Raw genomic sequence first — 8,939 nt, 5'->3', positions numbered from 1 at the left:
TGCCTTTTCTGACAGCCCCAGGATTTCAGGCCTGCCTCCTACCTTCCTATGTGTGGACGGAAATAGCCTGTAGGGAGGGCTGAGGCTGGGAACACACCCTACAGAGTCTAACACCTGTTTTGCCTCACAAACCAGGTTAAATTAGAAATGATGCATAATCAGGCTGTTTTATCCTACCCAGGAAGCTAGCAGAGAGAATTTGGCAAAAGCTATTAGGAGGTCATAGGAGAGAACCATGTTACCATTGTTCTGAGAGTCCCCAAGAGAAGGTGATGTGTTCTAGAGTTAGTTGTAACTATGCAAATGTGGTAGGCTGATTTCTAAGCAGGCTCCCATGACGTTCACCCTCTGATGTCATTCCTAAGATTATGTTACATTGCATGTCAAAAGGGATTTGCAGATGTAATTAAGGTTACTAATCAGTTGACTTTGCAATAGGGAGATTGTCCAGATGGGTGTAACCTAACAAGCTAGGGAGCTTTCTTTAGCTAGTGGCAGAAGGAGAAGTGAGAGATAAATAAGAGAGGGATTTGATGAGAAAGAGGTTTTCTATTGGTAGCATGGAGGGAGTTATAGGGAATGACCTCAAGAGGGCAGTTTCCAGAAGCCAGGAGTGACCAAGAGTTAATAACCAGCCAAAAAGCAGGAATTACAGTCCTACAACCACAAGGAACTGAACTGAGCTCTGCTAACAACCTGAATGAGCTTGGAAGTGGATTCTTCCCAGAGCCTCCAGACTACAGCCTAGCTCAGCCAACACCTTGATTTCAGCCCTGTGAGACCCTGAGCAGAGAACCCAGCATGAGCCCACCCAGACTACCTCTGAGATCATAATAAGTAGGTGTTGTTTTAGCCATGATGTTTGTGGTAATTGTTAGGCTCCCTAAGTGTGACTGCATTATTGCCAAGCCATTATGAACTCTGTGACCAACATGTTCACCTCCAGAAGTGAACTCTGTGACTGGCACTTATACCTCCAGATAGCTCCCTGGAACAAAGAGGCCCCAAGCAACAAAAGAAAGACCACAAAGAAGAAAAACAGCAAGTTCCTGTTCCAGCCAGTTAACCAACACTCTAAATCGATAATGACCAACCCCAGCTGTAACCTTCTGTAACTTTCCATGTGCTACCCCAGCCTATAAACCCCTGTCTGCCTCATTCCTCAATGCTGCCTCTCTTTTCGGACTCAGCCTGCTCACACCCGAGTGAATAAACAAGACTTGTTGCTCACACTTAGCCTGCTTGGGTTGTCTCCTCGATTAAACATGTGCTTAACAGTCATTTGTTACACGGAAATCAAAATGTTAATATAACAAGTAACTCTGACCCTTCTGCCATTCTGCCTTCGCTGGGCATCTTGGATCTGCAGCTGGTTCAAGGGCTGGTATCTCAAAAGAGGAAATCCAGTTGTGATGGTTAATCTTTTGTGTCAACGTGACTAGGCTAAGGGTTGCTCAGGTAGCCGGTAAAACATTATTTCTGGGTGTGACTGTGAGGGTGTTTCCAAAAGAGATTAGCATTTGAATCAATGTGCTTAGTAAAGATCATCCTCACCAATGTGGGTGGGCCTCATTCAATCCACTGCAGACTTTAATAAAACTGAAAGGAAGAGGAAGGGCAAATTTGTTGGCTGCTTCAGCTGGGATATCCATCTTTCTCCTGACCTGGGACATCAGAACTCCTGATTCTCAAGCTTTTGGGTTTGGACTGGAGACGCCAGCTTTCTTGGGCCTCCAGCTTACAGATGACATATCATGGAACTTCTTAGCCTCCAAAGTCATGTGAGCCAATCCTTTATTATTTGTATATTATGGTATATTCATTGTATTATATCTATCTAATCTCCTATTGGTTCTGTTTCTCTAGAGAACTCTAATACACCAGTACAATGGAAAGATTCCTAAATTCAAAAGCCAGGAGGCTGGGTTCCTGTTCCCACCCTGCCATTTACTCTCTGTGTGGTCCTGATGAAGACACTTCATGCTCCACTATTTACTTGCCTCTGAAATGAAGGGCTGACCCAGATCAGTTGTTCTCTGACCTGCTTCAAGGGACTCAGAGGCTGTGGAGGTGAGTGGAAAACAGGCCAGGTTCCAGGCCCACACTTCAAAGAGACAAGCTCTGTGTTGGACTGTTTCACACACAGGGTTTCTGAGTTTTAGATTTCATTAGAATTAGAAGTGTTTCTGTTGCCAAATGAAATTTGAAAACCACTGAGCTGGGTGATTATTAGGACCCATTCCAGCTCTCACATTCTTCTAGCCTGAAGATCAAGTTCAGCAGTGCAGCAGCTGGAGCCGTGGAAAGAGGTGGTATGAATTTGGGCTTGGGTTAGTGGACTGGGTAGCCAAATCAGAGATCCCTTTGTCATTCAAGTCATCTATTGGTACCCCTTTGCTCTAGAGGTACTTCTGGGTGATAAAGGTTTAAACCTGACAGACTTCAGTTCAGATAATGACTCCACATTCATATCTTGACATTGGGTAAATAAATAAATCTCTTAAATTCCCAGAGCTGCAGGTTCCTAGCTATAAAATGATGACATCACCTACTTTGCCCAGTTGTTGTATATATTAGTTAACATGGTCTAAACTGTGCCAGTGGGAAGACCCAAAATGTAATGCCTTGAGCAGAGTAGAAGGTTTTTTCTTTCATGTAAATAGTCTAGAACAGGCCAGGTAGTGGGCCTTCTACTCCAAGCATTCTTCAAGGAACCCAGGAGATGCTGGTTCTATTATTTTCAGTATGTTGCTCGCAAGGTTACTGCAAGGTTGGTATTCCAGCCAAACCGAAAGGTGGCATGGAGGTGGGGTGGTATGGAGGAGCCTATGAGCCAAGTTTCACGGTCAGGTCTGGAAGTGGCTCACATCACTTCCACTCACATTCTATTGGTGAGAGCTTAGCCATACAACCACACCAAGTTTCAAAAGGAGCCAGAAACTAGTCCCTGGCTGGATAATTCCCTCCCAGTTAAAATTCTATTACTTTGGGTGTGCTGAAAAGTCTAGGGTGGTTTCCACCATATTATAGACAGAAAAGTGCTTAACACCTAGGAGCCTGGGGCTGAGCATCTCCACATAGGGCCGGCTCTGCTGGATTAACTGTGTTTCCATGTGGGCATGTGTGGAGGTGGCCAGCACTATTCCATATCTTCATTTCAGGATTTTTAATAGCTGCTCTCAATCTACTTCTCCTAAATGATTCTCTTTGGCTACACCTCCCTTTCCTAGAGTGAATATATTCATCAGCTGATGCCCTTCTCAGGTCTCAGTCTCCCCTGGTGTGCAGACTGTGGCCCTCCCTGGCCTCTCTGGAATCTGGCCATTTGAATCCTGTCAGCCCTGTTCTCCATCACCAAAGGACTCCGGTGAAACTGTGCCAAGCAGGCTGTCAGCCACAGGCAAGCTTTCTGAAAAAGACGTGCCAACTGCAGCCACAGAAAGTCCATCCATTCCCTTGAATAACTTTGTTAGTATTTGAAAATTAGTTCCCTTGCTCCTGATCGTGCTACTGGGTATTTGGATATAAGAGCAAGGATGAGGGCAATAGAAAATTAAAATCATGTTCTACTCATACAAACTGTACAGATGTGGAAGGGTAGGTCCTATTACCTATAATCCTGGGATTTTTAGACTCTCACTTTCATTGGACCAGAGTTGCCTTAGGGATAGTAAAAAAAAACAAAATGCTAGGTATTGTTTTCATCAAGCAACTACTGATAGTGCACATTTAAATCAAAATTCTTCTAATCCCAAACCCAGCAAACAGATGCTGTGAGCTTAGTTCTGCCCCTCTGGCTTCAGATTTTACCCCACTGGATATGACCAATTCTGAGATGACAAGAAGCTTCCAGCTTCCGCATGGTTGCAATTTGGCTGTAGAACTGGCATGAAAGCACGTCACTATGTCAGCAGCTGGGCCACCAGATGAATAACCTATGAACAACAGCTTTGGACTGAAATATGAAGGGTTGTTTTCCTTCGATCTCCCCCTACCCTCCTCAGAACCTGCTACAGGGAAACATTTATAGACTTGAAAGCGTCAATGACTGATTAGACCCATATGATTGCTCTCGCAGTTTCTGGTATTTTAACAAATTGTCTTATAAAGAGGTAAACATAAATAATCAATGGGAAAACTTTTGGCATGGGTGAGACATTTAGGGAAAGAAGTCATTTCAGCCTCCCCCAACACACACATGCACACACACATACAGCCTGTATCACACAATGGAAGTGAGGACCTACTCTATCTAGGCTCAGGACTGGCTCCATGGGACAGACGGGTGGGACAAGTCATCCTGCTGCAGTCAGGTAGCAGGGAGCACTGAGGAGACTAAGATGACAGAGACAAAATAACCAGAGAAAAGATACAGGAGCTGGGGGGAGAGGGTTGAGGTTTGATGAAGCTCTCTGTTCCCAGGAGGGGAGAGTTGGAAGCCACAGATGTAGTTACAGCCCCTTGTTTTCCAGATGAGGAAACTGATCCCAGTAGTGGTCCATGTAGCCACTGGCCTATGTCAGCTGGGCTCTTACTGTCACGTGAGAGGTGCCACCTTCAAATGTCTGAGATCCACTGACCTTCTTTGAATAATAGCAACTGAAGTAAACACCATGAAAAGCCCGTGCCTCTTTAGTGCCATTTTCATATTGATTTCCCGTCTTCCTCCACGCAAAGGGCAACGTTTTCTCTGTAACTTCTCACTCTCGCCTGATGCAAATAAAATGTGCTGCTCTTGCCCTTTTCTCCTTTTCCCTTTAGTATTCTTGATTTTCCCCTAGATACTCAAGTAACGCCCAGGTCTCAGGAATGTATAATCTCTTGCTTATCTCTAGCAACAGATTTGGGAATAAGGAATCGTTCCCTGGAAGAGTCAAGCGCTCTTAGACACATTCTGCTGGGTTGCTCGAGCTCCTCCCCTGGGAAATCCACTAAAACTAGAGGACAGAATTGCTGAGAGGATTCAGAGGCTGAAGAGTGGACACAGGGCTTTAATTGAAAAAAAGAAGCAGAAAATTAAGGAAGATGTGAGGCATCAGTGCCAGCAGACGATATGTGACAGGTGCTAGCCACATGGATCACACTAAATTTCTGTCATTTATACAGATAAAAAAGAATTTCCAAAGAGCTCCTCCATAATTCAGCATCAGCCAGCTTTAAATCACCACCTTTCTTTACCTTTTCAAGGAGGTTTTATCTAGCTAGCTTTCATTTCAGAGTGAATCCTCACCAATTCAGGTGAGGATTCTCAATCCTGTTCTGCAGCTGAAGCACTCATGCTCAAAAGGGCTAAGAGTTTATTCTCCTGCATCCAAGTACCTTGCTTTTCCAAATCTTGTGCTCATTTTACCTACACACTTTGATTTTTCTGGGATGATGACAAGTTAGACGTGCAGACTCCTCAGGCTCATTCATAATCTGCATAGACAATACAGGTCATGCAAATTTAAGAAAAGGCTAAAAGGTGCCCTTTTGCACCCAACATGTTTGATAATGCCCCGGTAAAACGGAACATCAGTTTCCACAGCCTTGCTCTGTAGGTTTCCTTGGAATTGCAAAAGCACAGGACTCTGCCACATATTTATTTCTCTATGGCAATCAGGATATAGAGGAGCAGACTGAAAGGAGAAAGGAATTTTAAAAGCCATGGAAAGCTGCCCTAAATGTGGTTGGATATAGAGAGGAGAGTGCTGAAGGCAAACAACTGTGCCCTCTTTGCCTTTTTTTTTTTTTTTTGAGACGGAGTCTAGCTCTGTCGCCCGGGCTGGAGTGCAGTGGCCGGATCTCAGCTCACTGCAAGCTCCACCTCCCGGGTTTACGCCATTCTCCTGCCTCAGCCTCCCGAGTAGCTGGGACTACAGGCGCCCGCCACCTCGCCCGGCTAATTTTTTGTATTTTTTAGTAGAGACGGGGTTTCACCGTATTAGCCAGGATGGTCTCGATCTCCTGACCTCGTGATCCGCCCGTCTCGGCCTCCCAAAGTGCTGGGATTACAGGCTTGAGCCACCGCGCCCGGCCCTTCTTTGCCTTTTTAATGAGGAAGGGGATTTAAGCCAAAAGAACACACGTAAACATAGATTTCTGAAAGTTCTCACTGTAATTATGTAGCCTTGGGAGATGAGGAATTGTTAAGTAGATGCTGGCTTAAACAAACGATAAATGCTTGAGGTGATGGGTACCCAATTTACCCTGATGTGATTATTACATATAGTGTTCCTGTATCAAAATATCCCATGTAACCCATAGATACATACACCTACTGTTTGGACGAACGGAGGCAGGATGGTGCACTTCCGGGTTCTTCTTCACCACCAACTCTTCCCGTGTGTGCGAGAATGCAGCTGACGCCCAGGAAGGTGCAGATTAATCAGGCATGCACCAGGTGATGTCAATTCGAGGAGACCAAGATTTACCTGGTGGCACCTGCGGAGCGCCCCCCCTCCCCCGACATGCCCCTGCCCCGCCTATTGCCCTTCCACTCCTAGAAAAGTCGCTCCCAGCAGATACGCCGGGGGCGGGCTTTCTCAGCCCCCACTCTTGTCGGGACTGTATTAGAAACCCCCCCCCTTCCCCCAGCTCCTGTCCCTGAAGCTAGATGACCAAAGAATAAATTTGCAGTTTTGCTTTTAGCCTTGCCTACTCGCTGGTTCTTTTGTGCCCACTCTGGTGGTCTTAGAAAAACAAATCACCTACTATGTATTCAAAACAACTAAATTTTTTTTTTTAATGGGCGTTTTCCCAAAAGGACTTTGTTTCAGTTTATTTTCCCCCTTAGGAAAAAAGAAACAGAAATCATATTAATACTGACTTTAAGACTCAGAGAATGAGTATGTTTTGACTTAAAATATAGCAAGAATAAGAGGCAGCCCTGACAAGAGTGAGCAAAACCTAGCCAGAGACTTCTTTTTATTTATCCTATTAAACACTATTTTCTTAAATCAGATAAATAATTGGGTCAATACTAATAACGAGACTCTGACCTTAAACTCTAGTCTTAAGATTAAAAAAAAAAAAAAAGTAAAAAGATGCTCATTCTGTTGAGAGCCTCGGCTCCTGCTTGGTTTGGGGAAAAAAGACGACAGGACTGGAAACCACCTTCAGAAAGTTGCACTCCTTCATGGAGTTAGGGGGCCACGCAACACATCTTTGTTTTGTTGCTCCTTTCAGGATCAACTCAACTCTCATCATTTTCCCTATAAACCAAAAAATGAGACTCCTGAATTGTCAATATGCTCTGATAGTGGAACCAAAGGTAGGAGATTAGGAGGTAGGTGGGTGATGATGGCTGGTTTTCCTTATATTTCCAACACCCAAGTGATTAGGCTGCTTCCGCTCTTTTGCTCTGAGGTTTAAAATATTCAGTGTAATTTAAACATCGGTGGGCTAGAGAGGATTTGGATGAATAGGTCCTTAATTTCTGAGGCTAATCTGAAAGCCACCTGCACCCTCGCAAAAGCACCCACATGGACTACTGCCTCCCCTCCTACCCTCTGGCCTCAGGAGTTCCCTGGGCGCTCTCGGTGGGGGAGGGAGAGGGGGAGCTGCTTTAGGTTCCTGGTAAGGATCTCTGAAGACAATTCCTTAGGCATGGATAATTCCCAGACATTTGCTAAAAAGCAGCATCCTCCAAAGCTTTAATGTGGATCACAGGAAAATGATGCTCCCATCTCAGGTTCAAACACAGTTTTATCTCACACTGCAAGCTCCCTGGCATGGTCAAAGTCCTCAATGCCTTTCCTGGTGGTTTCCAACATCAAGGACATACTTTTTCCTCCTCCTAGCTCTCTCCCTCGGCCAAGTCCTTCCTTAGAATGAATTGTCCCAGCAGAACTCCCTCTTAAGCTTGGCTTCTGGGGCAGAAAACCTACTTTCTGAAAGGGCGTAGGGACCGTCAGAGCATGAACTGGACTCAAGCTCCCAATTACAGAGCAGACATGGTGCTTTGCCTGCACCAGGCCACCCCTGGATTCCCACAGCTCCAGGACTCTCTTCCAGCATCTAGATGCAGCTACTCTCATTCCAGCTTTGTGTCCTGTTTGATGCAAAATCTTTTTTCCTTCCTTTTTCAATCCCCGTCACATGTTCTGTGTGACAAAGCAACAAGCTGGAAATCGAGTTCTGAGTTGTATACCCGGCTCTGTCACAAACGTGCTGTGACCTTGAACAAGTCACATGACTTGTCTGGACCTGGATTCTCTCACCTGTAAACAGAAGAAGCGAGCTATACGACGTTTAAAATGTCTCCAGCTTTAATTTTATTAGAATATCAGCTGCTTCCTCCTCTGGTTTCTCATGGCAGATTGTGCATTCTCCTCTGAAGGCATCGTATTTCACTGGAATATCTCTCCTTACAAATGTATTTCCCCACGAGATTGGCCCCTCAAGAACAAGGATTGTATTTCAGTTACCTCTGTTGTCTCTGTACCTGGTGAGGAGGGAGAAAAGGACAGCAGGAAAGGGAATGATACAGCACCAACATTTGTTGAGTTTCTATTATGAGGAATTGTCTATGCTACACATTGTACATGAAGTATGTACGATTCACAGTATAAACATTATAATCTGGAATCAACCTAAATGTTCATCAGCAGATGAATGGATAAAGAAAATGTGGCATATATACACAATGTAATACTATACAGCCATAAAAAAAGAATGAAACCTTGTCATTCACGCCAGCATGGATGAGCCTGGAGGACATTACGTTAAGTAAAAAAAGTCAGGAACAGAAACACAAATGCCACATGTCCTCATTCATATATGAGAAATTTTTAAAAGTTACTCTCATAGAAATAGAGAGTAAAATAGAAGACACTAGAGGCTGGGAAGGGTAGAGGGGCAAGGGTCATAGGGAAAAGACAGTTAATGGATACAAATTACAGCTAGATAGATGGGAAGAGTAAATTCCAGTGTTCTATAGCAGGGTAGGTGACTACAGT

The 8,939-nt window shown here is 44.6% G+C and overlaps 1 pseudogene; it reads left to right on the top strand.

The window, feature by feature from the left end:
• The first annotated feature begins 1,888 nt into the window (after positions 1 to 1,888).
• On the top strand, positions 1,889 to 5,069 carry LOC111552050 (annotated as a pseudogene).
• The last annotated feature ends 3,870 nt before the right edge of the window (positions 5,070 to 8,939 follow it).

Source organism: Piliocolobus tephrosceles, chromosome 10 (genome assembly GCF_002776525.5).
Source record: "Piliocolobus tephrosceles isolate RC106 chromosome 10, ASM277652v3, whole genome shotgun sequence".
Taxonomy (NCBI): Eukaryota; Metazoa; Chordata; class Mammalia; order Primates; family Cercopithecidae; genus Piliocolobus; species Piliocolobus tephrosceles.
This window is presented reverse-complemented; position numbering and strand designations above follow the sequence as displayed.